This window comes from Cololabis saira, chromosome 7, assembly GCF_033807715.1.
Source record: "Cololabis saira isolate AMF1-May2022 chromosome 7, fColSai1.1, whole genome shotgun sequence".
NCBI classification, from domain to species: domain Eukaryota; kingdom Metazoa; phylum Chordata; class Actinopteri; order Beloniformes; family Belonidae; genus Cololabis; species Cololabis saira.
Genome location: NC_084593.1, coordinates 35,128,289 through 35,154,112, shown reverse-complemented (window position 1 = coordinate 35,154,112; position 25,824 = coordinate 35,128,289). Strand labels below are relative to the sequence as shown.

At 41.7% G+C, this 25,824-nt stretch overlaps 1 long non-coding RNA gene and 1 other non-coding gene across 2 annotated transcripts; both read left to right on the top strand.

Annotated features, from left to right (window-relative positions):
• Positions 1-5,727: 5,727 nt before the first annotated feature.
• On the top strand, positions 5,728-5,800 carry trnaa-agc (transfer RNA alanine (anticodon AGC)). The gene has a single exon. It is a non-coding gene; the product is annotated as a tRNA-Ala (tRNA).
• A 14,509-nt stretch (positions 5,801-20,309) lies between these two features.
• LOC133447774 (uncharacterized) lies at positions 20,310-25,510 on the top strand. The gene is made up of 3 exons (XR_009782938.1): positions 20,310-20,346; positions 21,173-21,230; positions 25,466-25,510. It is a non-coding gene; the product is annotated as an uncharacterized LOC133447774 (long non-coding RNA).
• The last annotated feature ends 314 nt before the right edge of the window (positions 25,511-25,824 follow it).

Genomic DNA, 25,824 nt, shown 5'->3' with positions numbered 1-25,824 from the left:
AGGAGAGTCAGATTGGTCTCCAGTGAGAAACCCAGGAGGAAGCGGAGGAACAAGTCCAGGTGTCCGTTTGGACTCTGTAAGGCCTTGTCCACAGCACTCTGATAGAGGTGAGTCTCTGCTCTTGTTTTAAACCACCTGAAGGTGTTTCTCTGTTCCTCCAGCAGGTTGACTCCAGAGTTGATGAAGGTCTGATGGACATGAAGAGCAGCCAGAAACTCCTGAACACTCAGATGGATGAAGCAGAAGACCTGGTCCTGGTACAGGCTGCTCTCCTCTCTAAAGATCTGGGTGAACACTCCTGAGTACACTGAGGCTTCTCTGATATCAATGCCACACTCTCTCAGGTCTGATTCATAGAAGATCAGGTTTCCTTTCTGCAACTGCTCAAAAGCCAGTTTTCCCAGAGACTCCGTCATTTTCCTGCTCTCTGGACTCCAGTGTGGATCCGTCTCAGCTCCTCCATCATACTTGACCTTCTTCAGTTTGGCCTGGACCACCATTTTCTCTGGTTTCAGTGAAGAAGTGATGGACAAGTTCCACCAAGCTGAACTTTCTCTCTTTCAGCACATTCAGCTCTCTGAAGGTGAATGGAAATATGAACTGGATGTCCTGGTTGGTTCTGCCTTCAGCCCAGTCCAGAGTGAACTTCTCTGTTAGGACTGTTTTCCCGATACCGGCCACTCCCTTTGTCATCACTGTTCTGATTGGTTCATCCTTTCCAGGAGGGAGTTTAAAGATGTCTTCCTGTCTGATGGTTGTTTCTGCTCTGTCTGGTTTCCTGGATGCTGCTTCAATCTGTCTGACTTCATGTTCATCGTTGACCTCTGCAGTCCCTCCCTCTGTGATGTAGAGCTCTGTGTAGATCTGCTTCAGAAGGGTTGGGTTTCCTGCTTTAATAATCCCCTCAAACACACACTGGTACTTCTTTTTCAGCTTAGACTTCAGCTGCTTTTGACAAACTGGAGCACAAACATCTGAATACACATGGACAAAATAAACCAATTAGTATTTTTTAAAAGTTCAACTTACTTGTCCTTAAGAATCAGGATGTGAACCGACACTGATCAACTCTAACGTTACGATGAGCTGTCCAAAATTGAGTAGAATCACTTTTACCACCAAAACACCTCTGAACATTCAGGATGTGGAAGTGACCAGAACATCTGGGGGTCCCGGAGTTTCTAGTACCAGGATGTTACAGTAGAGCAGGGATGAGAATCAGCACCTCCAAGACCGAGGCCATGGTTCTGCACCGGGAAAGGGTGGCGTGACTTCTCCGGGTGGGTGGAGAAGTCCTGCCACAGGTGGAGGAGTTCAAGTATCTCGGGATCTTATTCACGAGTGAGGGAACAATGGAGCGTGAGATTGACAGGCGGATCGGTGCAGCGTCCGCAGTTATGCGGTCGGTTTACTGGACCGTCGTGGTGAAGAGGGAGCTGAGTCGAAAGATGAAGCTCTCGATTTACCGGTCAATCTACGCACCTACCCTCACCTATGGTCATGAACTTTGGGTAGTGACTGAAAGGATAAGGTCGCAGATACAAGCGGCCGAGATGAGTTTCCTCCGCAGGGTGGCTGGACGCTCCCTTATGGCGCTTTTCCACTAGTACCTACTCAGCGCGCCCCGGCTCGGGACGGCTCGTCACGCCTCGTACCGCCTCTACCCGCTTTGTCCTCGTTTGTTTTTCCACACCCAGGTGAGAAGTGGGCGGGTTGGGGTGAAGCAGATGGATGGACATGTGCTTTCACTTTTGTGTTTTCATTTAGGCTCTATTATAGGAATTACACACATACTGAGAGTAAAACAGAGCGACTGTGGATCTGATCGTTCCTTATCGCCCGTCTACATCCCTTCTCTCGTCAGCCACCAGGTTTATGAACATCTGCACCTCAGAGTTGGATCACCAAACAGACGTTTGCGCTGTATAATAAAAATCGCCGCAAGCCGTGAGACGCTCTCACGCTGATTCCCGCTTCCTGATTCAAACGTCTGGCGGCTCCGCCCCCCGACCAATCGGTGGCGTGGAGGGTGGTGACGTCAGATATAGTGCCGGCTCAGCCCGGTTAGAACCTCGGCAGAATGGTTACAGAAAAAGTATCTGCTTGGCACGGCTCTACCCGCCTCGGCCCGCGTGGCGGGTAGAAGCGCGCTGAGTAGGTACTAGTGGAAAAGGGCCACTAGGCTGGCCTGGGAACATCTCGGACTCCCCTGGAAGAGCTGGAGGAAGAGCTGGAGGAAGAGCTGGAGGAAGAGCTGGAGGAAGTGTCTGGCGTGAAGGACGTGTGGGCATCTCTTGGGGCTGCTGCCCCCGCGACCCGGGAACGGATAAGCGGCGGAAAATGGATGGATGGACATGTGCTTTCACTTTTGTGTTTTCATTTAGGCTCTATTATAGGAATTACACACATAGGAATGTCCACAGCATTTCAGTATTGTGGCAGGGTGGAGGAGCAGCCACTCAGCTGATTGGGCACAGGTGTGCCCAATCAACCTCTCCACCCTGCCTGGCTTCATAAAGAGCGGCTGCACACCAGCAAGAGGTCTCTGCTGAAGGTTCTGCTGGTGTACGTGTGTCTGGGTGGAAGAATAAAGGAGTTCCTGCACTAAACCCTGTGGCCTCTGTCCTGTCGGGTGACCCCCGTAGCCCTAGCTCTTGCTACAAGTATCAACAAAGGTAGACTTATCAGATTCTGAACACATAATTGTAATTTTTATGTGGTTGACAGGTAGATATTCTACATTTATTGTAAACCTGTCTTAAAATGTAAGATACTGAACCTCAGTTGGGCTGGTGGGACAGCGGGTGGCGGAACATCTCCCTTATTTTTAAATCCAAAACTTGACTTAACAGGGTTAAAATCAAACTGACCAATAAAAAGTAATAACAGAATGACAGACTAAATGCATTAAACCTCTCATAATATTATTTAAACTAAATAATATAAACTTTGAACGTCCTATTTTAAATATTTCATTGACTAAATGAATCGCTATTTATTTATTAACTTTTAGTCATGCATTGTAACACTGTATTTTAATCATTAGAAAATCATGTGTCACTTATTTATTTATTTATTTATTTATTCATTCAAAATAAATTAACGTTTACTTTTATTAAGTTTACCATGTAACCTCTATTAGCAGGTAATACCCAAATTTACCACCGGACTACATAACATTTGCTAAACAAAATGATGTTATTGAAAAAATAATGTTTCAGTCAGGTTTCTGTACAAGCTCCAGCAGCTTGTTTTTACAGTCGAGGGTCTTCTCTCTCTCAGCCACACCCACACTCCTTAGCTCCACCACCTTCACGTTCTCATAGGACACGACATTGATAGAATAACATGAACATTGAAATTGAAGTTATTACATGATGTATATTTTTGCATGAATGCATTTTAATATAACTTAAAAGAACAATAAAATGATCACTATCCCAGTTTAATAATCACCTTTTTTTTCTCCCGTTTCCTGTTTAGACACTCATTACTGTCAAAAAAAGGCTAATTTTGGATGATATTACAAGAGTTATGGTGTCCACTTAATAATTATACAATCATGACTCCTGTATCATGTCCTGAAGGCAGCACTGTGTCCATATCTGAGAACCATTCATAATTGATCTGAAACTTTCATAAAAAATTGCTCTAGTCAAAGTGAAAAGAAAATATATATATATATATATATATATATATATATATATATATATATATATATATATTTTTTTTTTTTTTTTTTTGTAAGTCAGGGTCCCTTTCCAGGGCCCTTGGCAGCCTCTGCTTGGAGCAAATTTGATGAAAGATTATAGAAAAAAAACATTGTAAAGAAGATCCCTGCTGATTTTTATTTAATTTATTTACTCTATCTTTCGTCTCCATCATATTTATCTGTTTAAAGTAAGTCTATTCAGAACAAGCTTCATTGTCTTTACTGTCCATTGTCTAGTTGAAACCTGCTGATTTGTAAACTTTAGCATGTTGAGGTTAATTCCATTCGTGGTGTTAGGTTGCCATCTAGTGGCAGTTTCACGTTATTGCTAACTGAATTACTTTAGGTGGTAAACACATCTGTAGACTGTATGAGTTGTGTACAGTAATTAACAAACACCTTTATTTGAATATAAATATGAAGTACAATATCCCTACTCAGTAGGAAAACATCCCAGAGGAGGGTTTTCATCCTCTGCGGTCTGCGTGTCACCTGGAGCGGGTGAGACCTGCTCTGCTTTCGTTTCCAGTGTCCAGCGCGGGTGAGGAGGGGGGCTGCTGCTCAGGAACCAGGAACCAGGAACCGGGTCTGGCTCGACCCTGACTAGGTTCCCAGGACCCAGGTTCAAGCCCCTGGATTGCAACTAAGTTCAACCGCTTTGGCCCCTGAGCAAGGCCCCTGAGAATAGATTTCCCCATTGTGGGAGTAATAAAATAAATTATTATTATTTGACAGGCCAGGTCAGACTGTGTTCACATGGTTTATTTTGATTTACTAGTTTCCAGATTCATTGAACGCATCACCATCCTATAATAGTTTTCCATACAGGGATTTCTTTAACTTGTACACAAACTTCTGTTAGATTAGAACCTGTTAGATTTGCAGCTTCGGTATCCATGGCAGGTATGGCATTGTCAGCTTTGTTAGCCATAGGATGAATTACAGGGAGGAAACGGTCTCAAATGTGTTTATTTAACTTCTTCATAGCACTGGTAAAACACTTCAGTAGCCATGGCATGTCATGAAAAAGGGGGGAGGACTGCCGCTCTTTAACGTCATTCCCGTAAAGTGAACTGAATTAACGTAAAGTGTCAACATATAAAATAGAATCACGACAGTAATAACATCCCAGGAAGCTGGCTGTATGGTTTACAATACAATCTCATACAAAAAACAAACTGGTCGTAAACCATGTAATATGTGAGCATATCAGAAAGGAATTTTGTGACATATTTTTTTGTCTCTTGTTAAACCATTAAGTTACATAGTAAATCTTATGATTGCAATTGGTACATTTCATATACACAAAGCAAAATTCTCAAAAGCACTCTCAAATTTCAATGCTTTCCTTGGAGATTTTAATTTATATATAGACTCCCTTAAACTTATGTCAAACCAAAAGAGCGAACACACATTGTCATATTATAGAGACCCTTTTTCTGTCTTGCTTGATTGAGCTAAATTAATTTTAGAGATATTTTTATTTGATTCATTTATACATATATCATTTTATATTGTATACTGTATTGCACAAGTTTTTGTGTATAAATGTTTGGCTGAATGTCTGTCTATTCTAAATCTCTAAAATGCTCAATAAAAAAATAAAAAATAAAAAAAAGAATTCTCCTCAAGTCCAGCAGATGGCAGCAGAGCATCAGAAACGTTTCATAATCGGAAACGTTTATATTTCTTCCTTTTTCTTCCTTCGATGAAATTATTTAATCCAAGTTAGAGAAACTTGTGTGACATATTTTTTGTCTCTTGTATTTCTGACTTAGCCTGGATTAAATTGGCTTTTTAGAGTTAAAAATACAGTGAAATATCTATTCAGGCTTCAGTGAAAGCGGAAGCTTCCTGTCCGGCACTTTTATAATACATCCATGGTCCGGCATCTTCAGGTACAAAGACGTGTGCCTTTAGTAATAAAACGACTAGCCATGGCAAAAACCACACAAAATACGCGTCATCACATGTGGACAGTTGAAAAGACCGAAATACACTCCGTTGATTCCGACGGGGGATTAGCTCAGATGGTAGAGCGCTCGCTTAGCATGCGAGAGGTAGCGGGATCGATGCCCGCATCCTCCAAACATTCTTTATGAATTTTGCAGTAAGATTATTTCCAAATATTCTTCTTCCATCTGTTTATATCACAAGTTTCATATTTCATTATCTCTTATAAAGAAAAATAATCTAAATCGCCAGGGTTGCAGGGTTACAAACTACAAATAGTAACCGCAGCATTGTTGTTTATACTGCAGTCTTCAGAAGAAGAGGAAGCGCTTAAAAAAACACTTATAACAAAAATAAGACTTTACACAATATACTTTTGACATCTGCTGGACTTGAGGAGAAGTTAAAAACGGTCAGCAGTGATCTTCAGCGTCGTATCTTGTGACATGGTGGATGGAGAGAAGTCTGAGAACGGAGCTCCGAAAAGTAAGCCAGAGAGGGAGGAACGTCATTGGTCAAAAGTAAGCCCAAAGGGGAACGTGGTTGGCTAATGTGGGCTTACTTTGGGTTTACTTTGGTCAAGTTGACGGGAGCCAGTAGGTGCAAAACGAGAGGTCGCGGGTTCGAAACCAGCATCCTCCAAATGTTTTTTTTATGAATCTCATAAGTAAGATTGTAGAGATATTCTTCTTCCTTCTTTTTATATCAGAAGTTTGACTTTTCATTACATGTTATGAAGACAGTGAAACTCAAATGCACTTCCTCTTCTGGTCTAGCCCTTCCAGACCCTGGCTGACTGGCAGCGAAATACTGGATAGGCATACATTTTCTGAATGAAAACAAGAAAAAGTTACTTTTGGTGATCTGAAAGGTACCTGTATATATCAAGTGTATACATTCAACTGTAACAGATGCTGTCTCCCCTCATTTAAAAAAATAGAAAATTATTTGCGTCAGCTAATTAACATTTTACTGTAATGACAAAGTCGTATCTAATTTAATAGGCATATCAGAAAAAAACATTGTATATTATGCAAGCATAGTTATCAAAATGCATCTATTACGTTTTTATATTTTTTTCCCATCATTTTTATTTCATAGCTGTAACACTCCTCTTCTATCCTCAGACATATTTTTAAGATATTTAAGTCCAGCTCCTGCAAATGTTGGGCCATCAACAGATATCACAACTTCTGGGGTATTCCTATTGTATTAAAGATTTTTTTCAAATGTATTTTTAATGGGTTAAGCATGCAAACTGGGTAACATGTTAACTTATGAATCAAAGATGATGGTAAAAACAATACTATTCCATTTCTTTTGTAATCGTGTTTAAATCCGTGATGGGGGGGCCGCGGGCGGCGCCACGATATTCTTTATATTAACCGGTGCTCTAATGGACATTTATTTGGGTTTTATGATAATCTATTACGCATGAAGTAGCCTGGGCTACTGCAACAGCACTTCCAAGTAATCACATTATTAAAAACAAAAACATGAATTGAAATGATTTGGACATCATCTGCAGGCACTACCCCCAGCTAAAAGCAGTGCTTCGCTCGAAATTCACACGATTATTCCAAGATCCGAGATCTTTATATAAATATATTTTAAATTTTATATTAACTTTAGTGACACCCTTTCCTCTTTATTTATCGTAGACAATCTTAGATTTTTACATTCAAAAAGAATAAAACACGACTTACCCTGCTGCGGATGAATGGTGACAAGTCTGACAACAAAGCAGCGAAAAGTTAGACAGAGAGGAGAAACGTGATTGGTCAAAAGTAAGCCCCAGGTCGAAAGTAAGCCCAAAGTAAGCCCAAGAGGGAGAACGTGATTGGCTAATGTGGGTTTACTTTGGGCTTACTTTGGCGAAATTGACGGGAGCCAGTAGGCGCAAAGCAAGAGGTCGAGGGATCGAAACCCGCATCCTCCAAATGGAAGAGGGAGCACTTAAAAAAATACTTATAACACAAATAAGACTTTACACAATATTCTTTTGACATCTGCTGGACTTGAGGAGAAGTTAAAAACTGTCAGCAGTGATCTTCTGCGTCGTATCTTGTGACATGGTGGATGGAGAGAAGTCTGAGAACGGAGCTCCGAAAAGTAAGCAAGAGAGGGAGGAACGTCATTGGTCAAAAGTAAGCCCAAAGGGGAACGTGATTGGCTAATGTGGGCTTACTTTGGGCTTACTTTGGCGAAGTTGACGGGAGCCAGTCGGTGCAAAGCGAGAGGTCGCGGGTTCGAAACCAGCATCCTCCAAATGTTTTTTTATGAATCTCACAAGTAAGATTGTGTATAGAGCTATTCTTCTTCCTTCTTTTTATATCAGAAGTTTGACTTTTCATTACATGTTATGAAGACAGGGAAACTCAAATGTAACACTAATATCAGTGGCGGCTGGTGTAGTTTTCTCTAGGGGGGGCTATACCAAACTCCAAAATGGACATATACCAAAAAGCAGACAAATACAGTAATTACTAAAATATCACATCTGTATTTGAATAAATGAAATGAAAAATATCAACATTATAAAGACATGCAGTGTTTTCTATGAATCTCACAAGTAAGATTGTGTAGAGCTATTCTTCTTCCTTCCTTTTATATCAAAGGTTTAACTTTTCATTACATCTTATGAACACAACAAACTCAAACGTAACACTAAGTACAGTTACTTTGGGCTTACTTTGGCGAATTTGACGGGAGCCAGTAGCTGCTGAAGTACAGGAAACCAGACTACTGAGTGTTCAGTTAAGGAAACTGTACATTATTTTAAGATGTTCAATTTTAATTATGAATAAAATATTAAAAGATGCAACAATAAATGTTGTTCCATATATAACATTGTTAACGGTAGCCAAGGGTGTGTGTGTGTGTGTGTGTGTGTGTGTGTGTGTGTGTGTGTGTGTGTGTGTGTGTGTGTGTGTGTGTGTGTGTGTGTGTGTGTGTGTGTGTGTGTGTGTGTGTGTGTGAGCATGCACATGGCAGGGTTCCCACAGTGTCCCCTCATTTTCTCCTCCCCTCCTTGTACTCTCTCGCTCCTCTTCTCTTCCTCCTGCTCCTCTGCTCCTCTTCTTGTCTTCCCCCCGTCTCCTCATCCTCCTCCTCTCCCCATCACTCCTTCTCCTCTTCTCTTCCTGCTCCTCTCCCCCTCTTCCTCCCCTCCCCGTCTCCTCCTCCTCCTGGAGTAAGAACCTCTTTATTGTGACCTATGATCTATATATTGTTCTGCTTATTTTAAACTACTATTAAAGTCATGGAAATGGGGTCAAATATTATGGAAAAGTTTGGAAAATTCATTGCTAAAACTGTGGGAACCTTTTCTGTTTCTGTTTCGGTTTCTTCTTAAACTTTCTCTTCAGATTTCTGACATAAAAACTAAACATTTGAATGTATCAGATTTGAAGAACCAACTGAAGAACTAGAGATGTGTCTGAACCTGGAATAAAACATCTGAACAATCTAGAATTAACTGGGAAATAACAAATATACATTTCTTACAACATTTAAATAGGCAATAGAGTAATTATGTAATTAATTATTAGTATTACATTTTAAAAAAATAATAATTTTATATGAGTTCAAAAGCATATTTCAGAAGAAAGTATGAATAAATCCCAGATTGATCCACGATTACATATTGTATTCCAGATTTCATCTCCAGCTCCTTTCTCTGCAGCTTTTACAAATGTTTTCCACGGTTGAATTAGTTTCATGGTTGATCATCTTGATGTAGTTTTTCTGGGACAGTTGGGAGGTTTTTTTTCTTGAAAGTAGAAAGAAGAAGTCCAGGATGTGTGAGAAAGGCTTGACATATCCTCCTGAGTTCATCCTGGATGATTCCGCTGCAGGAAGACGATCCAGGATGAGGAGGTGCAGCTGTGTCAAGCCAGGTTGAACTAATCCTGGTACGTGCACGTTGACGTTTGTTTAAGCAGACCGTGAGGTCGGTCCCAGATGTCCTGATTCATAAATGGAGAGGACGAGTCTCGCTGATGTTTCACCGAGTGAACAACAGCTTCTAATGGAAACGTACGAGGAGCTTAAACAGCTGAGACGTTCAAAAATGTCCTCCAGACGCTGTTAATAAACTCAGAGGGTCTGACAGACAACAGTGGGCAGACTGAATGTGTAGCAGTCCAACGTATGACCTGTAGAGCTCCTTTACTGAATAACTTGTTACTGTGGCTGAAATCAGTTAAACCAATGTTGACTTCCTTTGACTACCGTTACATTTCATTTCAACAAATACAAGTTTACCAAATATAAAACTCTCACCATGGAAACATCTCTTTCTAGGTTTTTAATATCATGTGTTAATAAGTCTGTTAAGATCATTCATCCAGGTTACAGCAAGACGTACTGTAAGGTGCAACAAATAATGTCTTTTTATGGTTTTCAGAGTGTAAAACTAAATATTACATTAACGCACATCCTACTGTAGGTCAACTTTGCACAGACTCATATCCGGCACTTTAAAACCTCATGTTGTACATTTTCTCTTTTCATTATATATTTGTTCTTTGTATTGCACCAATCACCACAACAAATTCCTTGAGTGTGTTTAACAAACTTGGCATTAAACTTATTTCTGATTCTGATTCTAAATACACGTGTGTTGAAGTAAGAAAAGTGAAATAAAGCTGCCATCACCTTTCTAATTCTCATCTGTATGAAACTAGTTTTACTACATGAAATATTACACATCAGTTCATCATGTTGTTGTGTCTCTCACATTCAAACAAATGTTTCATTTTCTCTTCATACAAATGAATGAGTTGACATTTGTCCCAGAACTCCTCCTGACATGTTTGTTTGTGTGGAAACTTGAATCATTTGGATGGATGGATCCACTGGTGGAGCTGTAGAGCTGCAGAGCTGAAGTCACTACGTCTTTGTTGGAGCAGCAGCACGATGTTATGAATATTGATGAAGCTCTTTTTCACTGGTTCTGTTGGACTGTTGGAACCTGCATCCTGGTGGCTTCAGCTCACATCTTTTATTCTTCATTCAGGTTGGAGCGCTGCTGGTTGTCAGAGATCAGCTGTTCTTCTCTGGTCTCAGCTCTGAAGTCCAACCCCTCCCATCTGAAAGTTTCAACAAGAAGCTGCAGGATTCAGGAGTGAAACATCTGTGTTTCCTGGAGAGTCCAGACTGCAGACGGGAGACTGAGGTCAGACATGTTTTAGTTGTGTGTTCAGATGAATCTGGTGTGAAAGTCGTATTGACACTAACCTGCTGACATCAGGCTGATCTGCTGCTGATCCACACTGACCATCTTACTGCTCTGGTTTCTTCTTCTCCGGTGTCTTAAATAATAGACAGTCATTGTCAACCTTTTTTTATGATAGAAACAAACACATGAGTATGTTATTTAATTGATTTACTTGTCAACTGCATAGCTCACTTCTCCAACTTTCCCCATGCCTTGTCTCCATATTTTATCTATAAGTCTCTCATGTGTCTGTCCACAGGGAAGTCTAGGTGCCAGTTAGTTCGGTTGTGCATCAGCCTCTCTGCTACCTGAGGGCCACCCCCCTGAAGACCTCCCTTGTGTACACATAATTTGTTTGGAAAATTCAATAAAACAATTTTCTTCTTAAAAATCAGGATCATGTCCTAGTATTTAAATATATCACTTAATCATCTGCTGTGACCCACCGCCTAATTTACCTGACATCAGTTGAATAAGGGGAGTACCGGTGTGGGTACCAGATTGTATCGGGCTGCAATATTTTCCCCGGAAGTGTGCATTTTTTTCCCCGCGATGGTATTTTAGTCAGAAGCAGCAGATCATAGTGGAGGTAAAAGGGAGAAGAAACATATACAAGAAATTATCAGTGATCTTACTGACATAGGCTAAAAAAAGTATTAGAGTTAAAATATTTATTAGGGACTATTTTCACTATTTCCTCTCTTCATTAGGAGATTCATCAGTGAGCTGAGAACAATAATAGCCTACTATATACAGTATAGGGTAAACAATGTTTTGCTTGCTGCATAGCAGTAAGCAGTTAAATATTTTGATCTTAATAGACATTTTAAATGATCGATTTGCTTTATTACATTTAATAATCATCAGTTTTCACAAGACGGAACGTCATCACGTACGGTCATAAGCCAATCACAAGACGGAACGTCATCACGTACGGGGAGCCGGGAAAAAAAAGCAGGTGGGAAAAAAAAGCACCGACACCGGCACGTATTTTTGTCCACTTAAAGCACTGTTTACAAACACCAGGAAACTGGACCACATTACACCGGTCATGAAATCACTACACTGGCTTCCAGTGTTTAAAATCTTACTGCTGGACTACAAAGCACTGAATGGTCTTGGACCAAAATACATGCTGGATCTGTTAGTTCCTATGAAGCTCCCAGACCCCTGAGGTTCATCTGGATCTGGTTTGTTGTGGTTCCCAAGAACCAGAACCAAGCAAGGTGAGGCAGTTCAGTTATTCTGCTCCTCACCGGTGGAACAAACTTCCTGTAGACCTGAGGTCTGCTCAAACTGTAGATCCTTTAAATCAGGCCTAAAAACATTACTGTTTACTGAAGCATACTCCTAAATTAAATACTTACCTGCTGGACTCTACTGCCCTTACCTTTTAACAGCTTGTGCTTTTTATTATTTTACCTCATCATTTTATTGGTTATTTATTGTTTAATCGTGTGTTGCTGCTTTTAATGTTGATGTAAAGCACTTTGAATTACCTTGTGTTGAATTGTGCTGTACAAATAAACTTGCCTTGCCTATATTCGATTAGGAATAAAATGTGTTAACGAGATCAGCAAATCATTGCCTTCTGTTTTTGTTTCATTTCAAACGGCCCACCAACGGCGTCCTGCGACGCGCTGTCTGACTGATTGCAAACTTTAACTTAAACAAAACTAGTTATTCAACGAGAATCAACAAAAAACAGAATGGCAACAACAACACCAGGAAAAGGACAAAAGACTATGGAGAACGACATCGAGGATATTAAGAATTCACTCAACTTTGTGACGGAGGAGCTGAGCAAGGTAGTCAAACAACAAGCTACCCTCCTCGACCTGATGAATGAAGTCAGGATGTTGAAGAACACTGTCAGAGAGAAAGATAAGAAGATTGAAGAATTGGAACAAAGGCTAAATGATGTGGAACAATGTACGAGGATGGAGGATGTGGTCATAAGTGGTCTCCAGGTGAAGCCGAGAACGTATGCCAGAGCAGCGGCTGAAGGCAGGAACGTAAGCGAGGATGCGACGCCTGAGGATCAACTTTCCCTGGAAACGCAAGTGATAAACTTCTTCAAATCTAAAAGCATCAGGATCGACCCAAACAACATCGTGGCTTGTCATACACTCCCAAGAAAGGATCGCAATGCCAAATCCAACATCATCATCCGTTTTTGGAACAGAAAACACAAAGTGGAATTAATGATGCAGAGTTTCCTCCCCTGCATCATGCAGGGGAGGAAACTCAAAGGGTCCGATGTGTACATAAACGAGCACCTTACAAGAAAAAATGCAGAGATCGCCAGAGAAGCAAGGATCCTGAGGAGACAAACCAAAATAAAATCTACCTGGACCAGGAACTGCAGGGTGATGATCAAGCTGAACGGGGACACACCAGAAACGGCCAAGGTACTAACAGTAAGAGACGTCAAAGAACTAGACACATACAAATGAAGTGCTTTGGCGGGTGTGCTGGCACAATAGTGCTAGTTATGTATAACTGATGAAGTTCACTCCTACACCAAATGGAGCATAATCTCTTTATTTTTTCCCTTCTGAATATCTTTTTTGACTCTATTATGCGCTTGCTAAAGTTAAGAATTTTTCTTGCTGGATGGAGGACCTATTTTTTTCCTCCTGCAAAGTTTTTTTGCTGCTTATCTGACATCTTGCATGAAGCTGGTATGGACATCATGACTTTTCTATCCCTTATACATACTATCCTGCATACCGCCGCCCCCCCCTGTTTTTTCCTGCATGGACATAGGCAACTTCATCCCCTGGATTATTTTTTGTTTGATAGATACCTTCTCTGCTTGCATGGTTTACTGCATTATTTCACTGCATGACTCTTGGTGACTTTTGTTGGATTAATTGCCTGCTGGCTTGGATTTATAACTCTCTGCAAGATTGGAAAATGTTACTTTTTTTTGTGGGGATCAATGCGGCATGTATATACTAGTGAATGTGCAAGGACTATGTATGGGCCTGTGGGAGAGAGGTTATGGGAGGGTATCAGCATTGTGCATGGGTGAGGGTGAGAAATGTCATGTTAGTGTGAAAGGAGTATGTTTGTGTTTAAGGCCCTGTGAAGGGCCTTATGTAAAACATAACACAACCACATGTCAACAAATACAATTCACATTCACCCTAGTCAGAATTATTTAACTCACATCTCTACAGATCACGAAGGAACCATGCTAAACACATTTCAACATAATGACCATCACCAACTTGACATTGAAAATGACATTGACCCTGTAAACAACTTCTTTTACAATACCGATATCGACTGCCGATATTACACTGAGGACCAATTCAATAAGGACGTCAGCTCTCAAGATAAAATATCAATAATCCATTTCAACAGTAGAAGCATGTATGCCAATTTCCTTTAATATAATTGCAATATCTGAAACTTGGTTTAACAGTGACAAGGGTACCGACTTTGAAATGGAGGGCTACGAAATGACATATAAAAACAGAGTAAATAAGATCGGAGGGGGTGTGGCTTTATATGTGGACAAAAACTTACAGTAAATTATAAGGTGGTGGAAAAACTGACAACAGTGGTGGATAATGTGCTAGAATGTGTCACAATAGAAATCCTAATGGAAAAAACTAAAAATATCAGAGTGAGTTGCATATATAGATCACCAAGCTCCAATATAGACATATTCAAGGATTGGATAGAAGAAAACTTCACAAATGCAAATCATAAAATTACGTATATCTGTGGAGACATCAACATTGATCTACTAAATCCAAATAAACACAAAAATACTGAAGCATTTATCAATACCCTGTACAGTCTCTGCCTATATCCCAAAATCACCAGACCCACCCGAATTACTGCTCAAGGCGCAACACTAATTGATAACATTTTCACAAATGTAATAACTAACAATTCTGAGAGCGGGGTATTGATAAATGATATTAGTGACCACTTGCCAATTTTTACAATTCACCACTGTATCATTAAAAAAAAAACCCATCAGGACAATAAACCACACTACAGACGGATCAAAACTGAAGAGTCTATGGAGGCATTTAAAAATGACCTCATATCATATAACTGGGAAACAGTCTATAAAGAAAAGGATGTGGATAAAGCATATGATGAATTTATACGAATATTTAAATTATTATATGATAAAAATTGCCCAACTAAACTAATTAATATGAATCACAAATATAATAATAACCAATGGATCACAATAGGCTTACTGAATGCCTGCAAGAAGAAAAAAACATTATATAGAGAATTTATTAAACGGAGAACGAGAGAAGCTGAAGATAAATACAAGAAATATAAAAATAAATTAACTAATATTATTAGAACATGTAAAAAAGAATACTATGATAAAATACTAGAGAATAACAAAAATAACATTAAAGGGATATGGAAGATATTTTTTTTTTTTTTTTTTTTTTTTACCTTGTCTGCACACATATTATTGATTGATACCATGACGGTAGAAACCAAAAGTGTATATATGTGCATTATTACTATATGTAATATATACATATATATACGCACACATATGCGTACACATACATAAATATACACATACAAACCCAGTGTTTTTTTTTTGTTTTTTTTTGGGGGGGGGGGGGGGGGGGTGACGACATCCACTGCCAATCCAGGAAGCAGGAACACACGGAGACACACGTCAAGCACTGGAAATCTGCAACAAAAAAACCACAAACAAAGCACGAAACCGGCACGGAGCCATCCAAAACACGAACAGCAATCGACCTAAATCTTGAGATCTGATCGCAGTCTGAGCTAAGCTATCGCTACCGCTACCTAAACCCAAAAACTAGAGAGCCAGCATGCAGGTGAACAAGCCAGTGTGTATGTCTATGTGTGTGTGTGTGTATGTATATGATCATGCGTGTGTGTGTGTGTGTGTGTGTGTGTGTGTGTGTGTGTGTGTGTGTGTGTATGCATGTGACTAAATGACTATATGTGTGTGTGTGTGTGTGTGTGTGTGTGTGTGTGTGTGTGTGTGTGTGTGTGTGTGTGTGTGTGTGTGTGTGTGTGTGTGTGTGTGTGTGTGTGTGTGTGTGTGTAATAAACCAAACAAAGCTCCACCTGAAGTGTATCTGTAGTGGGGGAGGGGGGGGAGCAACCCCGCCACCCGCGAGACCAGAGGCCGACAAGGAAGAGCCCGGAACCCAGGCCACCGGCAACCCCACAGAGGGGAGAAGTAGGAGGGAGGCAACCCACCGCCTGCGAGGCCCCCCCCCCACCCGGCGGCGGCCGAGGGGGCCCGCGGGCGGGGCCCCCACGGCGCGGAAAGAAGCAGCCAGGGATCCCGCGGCGGCGGACCGCGACCCAGGCAATCCCCGGCCACCCGGTCCGGGCCGGACACGCGGCCAGGAGGCCCTCACCCTTCAGGCCAACGACCCCCACCCGGCAGGGGGCCAGCCTGCCCGGAGAGACAGAGCCGCCCCGGCCGCCGACGCGGGCAGGCGCACCCGTCCCCCACGAAAGTGGCCCTCCAAGACCAGAGGGGCGCCCCGCCGTAGAGGCAGCGGGGGGGACCGGAGACGGGCCCGGAGAGAGGGAACCCCCCAACAAGGCGACACCAGCGCAGGCCCGACAACGGAGGGCCCCAGACCCAGGCATCCCATTCATTCATCCATTCACCTATCCGATACCTATACTAATAATAATATAATATACTATACATAATAATAATAATAATACTAATAATAATAATAATAATAATAACCATCTTTGTATAATATAATATTGATAAATTATTAAGTTTTTGATGTCCTGCCAATGGAGGCTCAAATCCTCCATGGCAGGACCCTTCCATACCGCATTCTCACCGACACAGACATACAATCACGCACCGTTTCCCCCTCCCCGGGGGGATCCAGCACCGCCAGAAGGCACCCCAGGCTGCACGGCGGGCCCCGCCAGGCCCGGGTAACCCGACCCACCCGTCCCAGGCCCAGGCCGGTGAGGGAACGCGGGTGATGTGGGACCCCCTCCCGCCCCTTGTGTTGAGTGCATGTGATTAATGCCATAAAAACAGGGAGGAGGGAGGGCCAAGTATCGATTGACACCGACCCCCCCCCCTCCCGAACTACGTGTCCTTGTCAAGTGTATTTATAAAGTGTTGAATGTGCAGTGTCTATTTTGCTGTTAAAACCGTGAGGCGGGGAGTGCCAGGCCCCGCGGGACAGTGCCCCCCACGACCCGGACCCCCCGCCTTTCGCCTATGTGCGTATGAATCGTGTAGGGGGGGCAAGAGGGGGAGCGGAGGCCGAAGCCAGGAAGCAGGACCAGCAAAGCCGGCCCTGATAAGACACCCGCGTCCCCCCACCGGCCGTCCAGTAGACGGGGGCCGGCCCCCCGAGCCGGGCAAGGGCCCCACCGTACCTCCAAGGGCGCCCCCGGCGCCGCCGGAGCCCCCAGACGGAGGGGGAAACGGTCCAACATCCTCCCATTCATACTGACAACATAAGACATAGATACCTGGGAATGGTGCCACCCCGCCGTCGCGCCCGCCCGTGCACCCCCCGGTCATGGGAGGCCCGCTCCCCGGACCCGGCCCCACCCCCCCCCGAGGCCACCCCGGCGGACACCCCAAGGGTCCCGGAGTCCCCACATCCGCAGGGGCACTTGGCCCCCGCCCAGCGACGGAGGACCAAGGCAGCAATGCCCCCCCAGCGCAGACAGCCACCCCCCACCCAGGCAGGGCCGGGCCCTCCGGGTGGGACCCCCACGTCCACGGCCCCGCCCCCCCCGGGAGGCCCGGAGACGCCCCAGCCAGGGATATGGAAGATATTAAATACTGTAGTTAGGAACAACCCCCGACACAAAGAGTATCCACAGGAAGATAAATAATATGGACAAAGTAGTAAATAAATGTAATAATTACCGTACTTTGCAAAGGTTGGACCAAAACTTGCAGCAGAAATACCCGAAACATTATCAGCAAACACAGCCGAGATTTATGTAGACAATAATCCCACTTCAATGTTTTTAAATCCCATAGATGAAGATGAAATTATTGACACTGTCAATAAATGTAAAAACAAAACATTGATGGATTCAGAAAAAATTGACATGAAGATAGTGAAAAGGGTAATAAGGGGGATATCTAAACCATTCACATACATCTGCAATCTGTCATTCGAAAACGGTCAAGTCCCACACAGAATGAAAATAGCAAAAATCATACCTATGTTCAAAGATGGTGAAAAATCCCACTTCACAAACTACAGACCTGTCTCTCTTCTACCACAATTCTCAAAAATCCTGGAAAAAGTATTCAATAATAGATTATGCAACTTCATAGACAAGCACAAATTACTATCCGATAATCAGTACGGTTTCCGTTCAAGCAGATCAACTTCATTAGCTCTAATAGAACTAATTGAAAAAATAACTAATTCCATGGATAAAAAGAAATTTGCGGTCGGTGTATTCATAGATTTAAAAAAAGCCTTTGACACAATTAATCACGAAATTCTAATAAAAAAACTGGAACGATACGGGATACGGGGGTTAGTGTTGAATTGGGTGGAAAGTTATTTGAAGAGCAGGAAACAATTTGTGCAGATGGGTGAATATAAATCAAAATGTGCTGACACTGTGTGTGGTGTCCCGCAAGGGTCAGTATTAGGGCCAATATTATTTAATTTATACATAAATGACATAAGCAAGGTATCTGATGTATTGAAAAGTGTATTATTTGCGGACGATACTAATCTCTTGGGAACAGGTGAGAACTTGCCGCTACTTTTAGACGTGATCACCTCCGAAATGTACAAAATGAAAAAATGGTTTGACCAAAATAAATTATCATTAAACATAAGTAAGACCAAATTCATGGTCTTTGGAAATTACAAATCAAATAGCCAAATTCAAATTCACATAGATGGAATACAAATAGAAAGAGTTAAAAAGATAAAATTCCTGGGTGTGATCATAGAAGAAAAAATTAGCTGGAAGCCACACATCAAACATGTTCAAAACAAACTGTCGAAAAGTATTTCATTATTAGCAAAGGCGAAACATTTCTTGAACTATAAATCACTACTCATCCTCTATAACTCATTGATCTTACCCTATTTAAATTACTGTTCGGAGGTTTGGGGGAACACATACAGAAGCTCACTTCACTCCTTGTGCATATTACAGAAAAGAGCTGTGAGAATAATATACAATGCAGGTTACCGGGACCACACAAATAAATTATTTTTACAATCTAAATTACTAAAATTTCTAGATCTAGTCAATTACAATACAGCAAAATTAATGTTTAGAGACAAGAATAATTTATTACCAGGACATATACAGGGGATATTCTTTGAAAGGGAGGGAGGTTATAACCTCAGGGGCCAACTTAATTTCAAAGTTATCAATAGACGCACAACACTGAAGAGCTTCTGTATGTCTACCTATGGGGTAAAACTTTGGAACAGCCTGAGCATAGATCTAAAACAAAGTAAAAACATATCACAATTTAAAAAAAGATATAAAGAAACTTTTTTCGCAAAATACAGTGGCGAATAAAAATGTAGATATATATAGATTTATTTAATATGTGTAGATATATAGATTAATATTATGGAAACATGTTATATATATGTATGTATATGGACATATAGTGATATATTATACATACAGTATTTATGTATGGGTATATCTCTGTTAATATATATGGAAATATAGTTATATATAGATATATTGATAAATGGATGTATATTCATGTTGATATATAGACTTATATTGTGTTTTTTTGTGTTCCATAAGTAAGCTCATTGATTCTCTTGCTATTTGGAAAAATGAATATAAGATTTAGGGGTAGGACCTGATAAGTATATACTTCAATCCTACTCCCTTTCGAATATGCTGGTGGATCTGCGAGGTCTGCCTTGTCTTTTGTTTACAGACACGTATGTATGTACGTATGTGTGTATGTGTATGTGTATGTGTATATATATATATATATATATATTTGTACTTTATTTTTTTTACTTTTTAATATTGTTTTTTTTTAATTTGCATATTTGAAATAAAGCTCAATAATAATAATATATATGTATGTCTATGCCACCAACTCTTTTGGGTTTTCTGGGTGTTTGTGCGCACGCGCTGCCATCTGCATCACGTGGTGCTGCTAACGTTTGCTAGGGGGAGCTAGAGTCCAACCACTAACGGTTGCTAGGGGGAGCTAGAGTCCAACCACTAACGGTTGCTAGGGGGAGCTAGAGTCCAACCACTAACGGTTGCTAGGGGGAGCTAGAGTCCAACCACTAACGGTTGCTAGGGGGAGCTAGAGTCCAACCACTAACGGTTGCTAGGGGGAGCTAGAGTCCAACCACTAACGGTTGCTAGGGGGAGCTAGAGTCCAACCGACACTAACGACTGAGAAGTTTACTTTGAGCGACAAACACTTCTGTTTTCACCAACCATATCGCTATTTTCGGTAAGTAGGCATTGTAAATGTTTGTAAGTAGTTTGTATGGTCCAAGAGAGACATTGTGAATGAGAGACGGAGCAGAGTTTATTCTACAACTGGTAAAGGGCGCACACGGTAAACAGCTTTAGTCTGTTCTGTAATAGCTTTCTGTTTAATGTTAATAAGACCGAGTGGTTGTGTGAACCGTTAATTTGCATGACAGCGGTTCGGTTGCAGAAAGTAAAGTTTAGAGGTTAATGTAGCCTAATTAAGTTTTATTGTAGCTATATATTGTTTTATTTTATTATATACAGCATACCATCTAGATGTAGTGCTTACAACATAAATTTGGGATATAGATTCTAGGAAATTAAAAGAAAGTAAAGGAAAAAGTCTTGACGTTGGCGGGAGTTATGACCGTTAGTCGCACCAGCGCCATTTTGTGTCTGAGAGGAAACGGTTAATTTAATCTGTTTCGATCAATAACTTCATTTTCACCAAACACATATTTCATCGCAGTAAATTTATGTATCTAATTTTTTGGTTTATCGCCCAGGCCTACACCAAATCAAAGAAACTGCTTTAAAATGTTGTAATTCCTCACGTGTGCAAATGTTTGGTTATTTTCTCCAGAACCTTAGATTGTTGTTATTTTCTGATATGCTTATGATGATAAGTTGAGTTTTATGTGAACAGCAAAGGCACTTTTTATAGTATTATTGACCCAGGAATGTGGGGGGACCTGGGGGGGGCGGTGGCCAGGAGTGCGAGGGCCCGATCAACGCTGCTGGCAGCGTTAATATTATATTATATATTGATACATATTGATATATTTCTATAAAATACTTCACAGGTAAAGAATGAAGAGGCATGTGACGGTCCCGCAGCAGCCGGTCATGGAGGTTCCCCAGGTGAGTCCTGATCACACACACGAATGAACAGACCGAGTTTGTGATTTACAGACATGTGCAAAGGTTAGTCGGCCTCCATTTTTCAGGAATCACAAACTTTAAGAGTTTGTATGTTTTTGAAAAGGGGCGGTTATACGTGACGGGGACGAGCTGTCGAGCTGCAGCAGCCAGTTACAAGCTTGGAACGTGCAAGCGCATGTCGTCAGGAGATTAATTAACTGAAACATCTGTCGGTTGAGCGATGACTGAAAAACCTCTGAATCCAGCTCACACGTTTGATCGGTGGATTAAACCCCCACCAGCAGCATCAGCACTGCCCCTTCCCACAAGCACCGACACAACTAGGGTTGCCACCTTTCAGAAATACAAATAAGGGACGGCCCGAATTCAGCAGGGCAGGCGCCAAAAAAAATGCATAGAAATGTATTTATTTTATATGAAAAAACAAAAAGCTTTGATTTAAAGTTTAAAGTGCTTTAATAGCATTGAACTTGCGTGACTGTACAGACAGCCAACCATACTAGCAACTGAAATAACCTCCTATGCTCTGTATGTCCACATCAGCCCAGATGTACTGTATGCAGGTAAATATAAATATAGCCTATGAAGGTCGGAAAATTAGAATATGATGTAAAAAGTTAATTTATTTCAATAATTCATCTTAAAAGGTGAAACTAATATATTACATAGTCTCATTACATGCAAAGCAAAGTACAGTATTTTGATGATTGAATTGTTTATCGATTTCATAAAATATTCAATTTTTTTTAGATTTTTTGTTTGGGGTTTTCATAAACTGTGAGCCGTAATCATCAAAATTATAACAAATAAAGGCTTAAAATATCTCACTTTGAATGTAGTGGGAAATAATATCTATTTGTTTCATCTTTAGTTGAATTTACTATGAATGAAGTTTTGCAATATATTCTATTTTTCTGACCTTCACCTGTATATTATGACATCAATAATTAAGACCATAATATATGTCCCGTATCAAACCATGTCAAGCTCAGGGGATGTTTCAGGTATGAAGAACTGAGCAACAGATGCCTGGCTCCTCCGGGATGTTATATTATGTGAAATACGGAATAAACTGCATTCCGTATTGGTTCAATACAGAACGCAACTTTTAATTTCCAATTACGTAACAATTCCGTATTTCAAGGGACGGTTGGCAACCCTAGTACCACGTCCACGATTCGATTTTTGGGATAACTTGATATCCAGTTTTATCTGGGCAGGAGCCAGGCCGAGGATAAGACTGAGGACCCTTCAAATAGAAAAGGAAAATGAGGGACCAGCGCTGCCAAATTTTAAAGAATATTATGCGGTCCAATTGAGACCATTGTTTACTGGGGCTCCTCCCCCCACTATCAATCTAGATGAAAGGACATTGAGTGTGTTCACATGGGAAGTTTAATTCCTCTTTAATTCAGAATTAAAATGAAATCCAATTTAAAATGAGTAAAAATTACCAAGTAAACACCTAATTCTGAATGAAAATGGCCGAAGTAAGTGGCTGGTTTATTCCGATTTTAAATCCGAATAGAATAATTCTGCGATCATGTATACACTCATTCCGCTTTAAATTAATCCCGGTCTTTCTGCGCTGCTCGTTTCCTCGCCCGTCTGTCGCCATGACGCTTATTTTCCGCGTTGGACTTGTTTTCCAAACAAGGTTTCAAGATGGCAGCACGTAGTAAACGGTGGTCAAGAGCAGAGACGATTTATTTAATAAACAGCTTGGAGGACCTAGAAATAATTAAAGGGGACCTATTATGGCATTTAATGTATATTTTAAACAGGCCTTGAATGTCTTAAAAACAATCAAAAGCTTATTTTTTTCTACATAAATTAGAAATTCAGCCTCTGGGCCATGTCTTTATTTTTACCGCTTCTAACCTCCTTCTCTATGGGGGATTCTGAGGGGCGGGGAGGCTATGATAATGAGGCTCTGCGCTGATTGGCTGCCTAAATGTGTTGCAGGGGAGGGAACAAAGCTTCGCTCTGGCAGAAGAGCAGTGGCTGCGTACACTATTAAAGCGTGTCCCATGCGAGGGAGCTTCAGCGACAAAATAAATTCCATTGCTTTATTTTCTATTGGACTGTCCTAACTGGCCGCAAATTTAACGGTTTCAGTGTGGACAGAGGGCGTCCGATGTCACGCAGCTCGACGCAACAGTCGAACGCTCGCATGCAGTTATGACACGGTGTAAACGGCTCCCTGGGATCTTAAAGCCTGAATTACGGTCCTGCGTTAAATCAACGCGTACCCTACGCCGTAGGCTCTGCGTTGGTGTAACGCGGAACCATAAATCAGCCTTTAGTTCCCTGACCGGGTCACCCCGTCTTCACACTAATTCACACAGGAAGATTGAATTGAATTCTAAACAGTTACCCCACAGTTATTTACTCAGATTCCTCATCATTTCATATGTTACAAGAAATCACAACACTGAATTTCCACAAATAAGCAACTTTATTGTTAAAAAAATAACATAAGTTGTATATAAATAACATGTATGCACTATTGTTGGCTCAAGGAAGGACCTTCTGAAGGTGTCTGAACAGCTTCAGGTACTTGGAAGATCTGAAACCATGAACAGAAGAAAAATGTATTACGGTATTAATAGAGCCACCGGGGCTCCTCACCGGTCCGGTCCGTGAGCAGCTCCGGCAGCACCGTATGCAGCCCCGGTGCTCCGGAGCTAAGCTAAATACTTAGCCCATGCAAAGATCATACTTGTAGACAAATATAAATAACATTAAAAAAATAACGTCACTTACCGCTGACTTGTGTGCAGTTGGCGGGTCCGTGCTGTTGGAACTGATCCTTTTATGAGGGTAAATGTCGATGCAAAACCTCATTTTAACTGTCCCTCGCTGTGGAAACAGCCACCGCTTCTGAACAATGGCGGAGCTCCAGCCGGCGGAGAGAGCTGGTTGTGGGCGTGGTTTCAGCAGCGGAGGCCGACCTATGGAAATCTGCTCCCGTCGTGACTCACGACGGGAGCAGATTCTGAACGGCTCGTAGTCACATGACACTGGAAGATTCAGCAGGGCGGGGGGTACAGACCAGTCTGGCAGTCAGAAGGCGCGCCGATTTTTTCCAGTGGCCAGCCGCGGTACTGCAACAAAAAATCCCATGTGGCCCAAAAAGCTTTTTTCCCATAGACCGCAATAGTAAAAGAGAAGCCTCTAAACTGTTCACAGGAACCTCCAGCTGTAATCACCGGCAATTACTAATCTTTGTATTCTATATTTTTAAGTCATGGACTTTATATACGTCAAAAATGTTTTATAACGGCCAGAAAAGTCAAAGAAAAGTCTCTTTCTGGGCGTGACGTCACGGCTGACGTGACAGCCGTGTCCGTGCATTCCACGGATGTTTATATTAATATATATTATGTAATTATATTATATTAATACATTAATAATATATGTAATACTATACATGTTATAATATACATTAATTAAGATATTATATTAATACATATTATATTAATACTCGCGTCATTGCCCCGGGGCATGATGGGAGGCCCCAGAGCATCATGGGAGGTGACTCAACTGCGCATGCTCTATGGGCCGCATAACGCGGAAGTAAACCCGGAAGTCAGAGATTTTTTCGGCTTATGCGCTGGCTGAGCAGAATGCATTGAAATGAATGGGCGGCCATTTTTGACGTCCCATCCAGTTCTATAATACATCCATGGTACAGACCTTGCAGAATTTCATGGGATTTCATCTTTCCTGTGTTGGCAGGGTGAGGGGAGACCACTTTATATATGTTAAAACAAGAAAAAACGCGTTTTTCATAATAGGTCCTCTTTAACTGTAAAGAAATCACAACACTGAATGTTCACAAATGGCAACTTTATTGTTAAAAAAGATAAAATAACATTTATGCGCTATTGCTGGCTCAAGGAAGGACCGTGCGTCTTCTGAGGGTCGTACATAAACAACTTCAGATGCATTGCTTGGAAGATCTGAAACCATAAACAGAAAAAAATGTATTATTAATAGAGCTCCGTGTCCTTATGCACTTTTAAGTGCGCGCCGTTTTAGTTTTTAGCCTAGCGTCCTTATCTTTTAGTGTTTAAGGTTTTTGGGTGTTTTTATTGTTTTTATTGCTTGCTTTGAGCCAGTGGCAACGAAATTTCGTTCCACTTGTACTTGGACTTTTGGAATGACAATAAAGTGAACCTTGAACCTTGATGTGTTTGTCTCCTGTCCAGGTTCCTGAGTCCTCGAGCCAGGGAGAACTGGGAGCCACCGGAGGAAGAGGAGGAGGAGGAGGAGGAGGAGGAGGAGGGGGTGACCAAGGGACTGCTGTTCCCCCCCAGGTGGGAGCAGGGCGCCGCCCCCTGGGAGGCGGAGCACGAGCGGGGCGCCGCCTCCTGTGGGGTAGAGGAGACGTAGAACGCTACGCCCTAGTAAGCATCCCCCTCCTCCTCCTCATAGCATTCCCTTACCTCAGGTCTCTCCTCTGGTCTCTCCGGTGGACTTTCCTCCTCCTTCTCCTCACCATGCTGTACCAGCATTACCCCAAGACGTTCTTCCTCCTCGGCCACCTCCTCGTCCTCCTCCCCCTCTC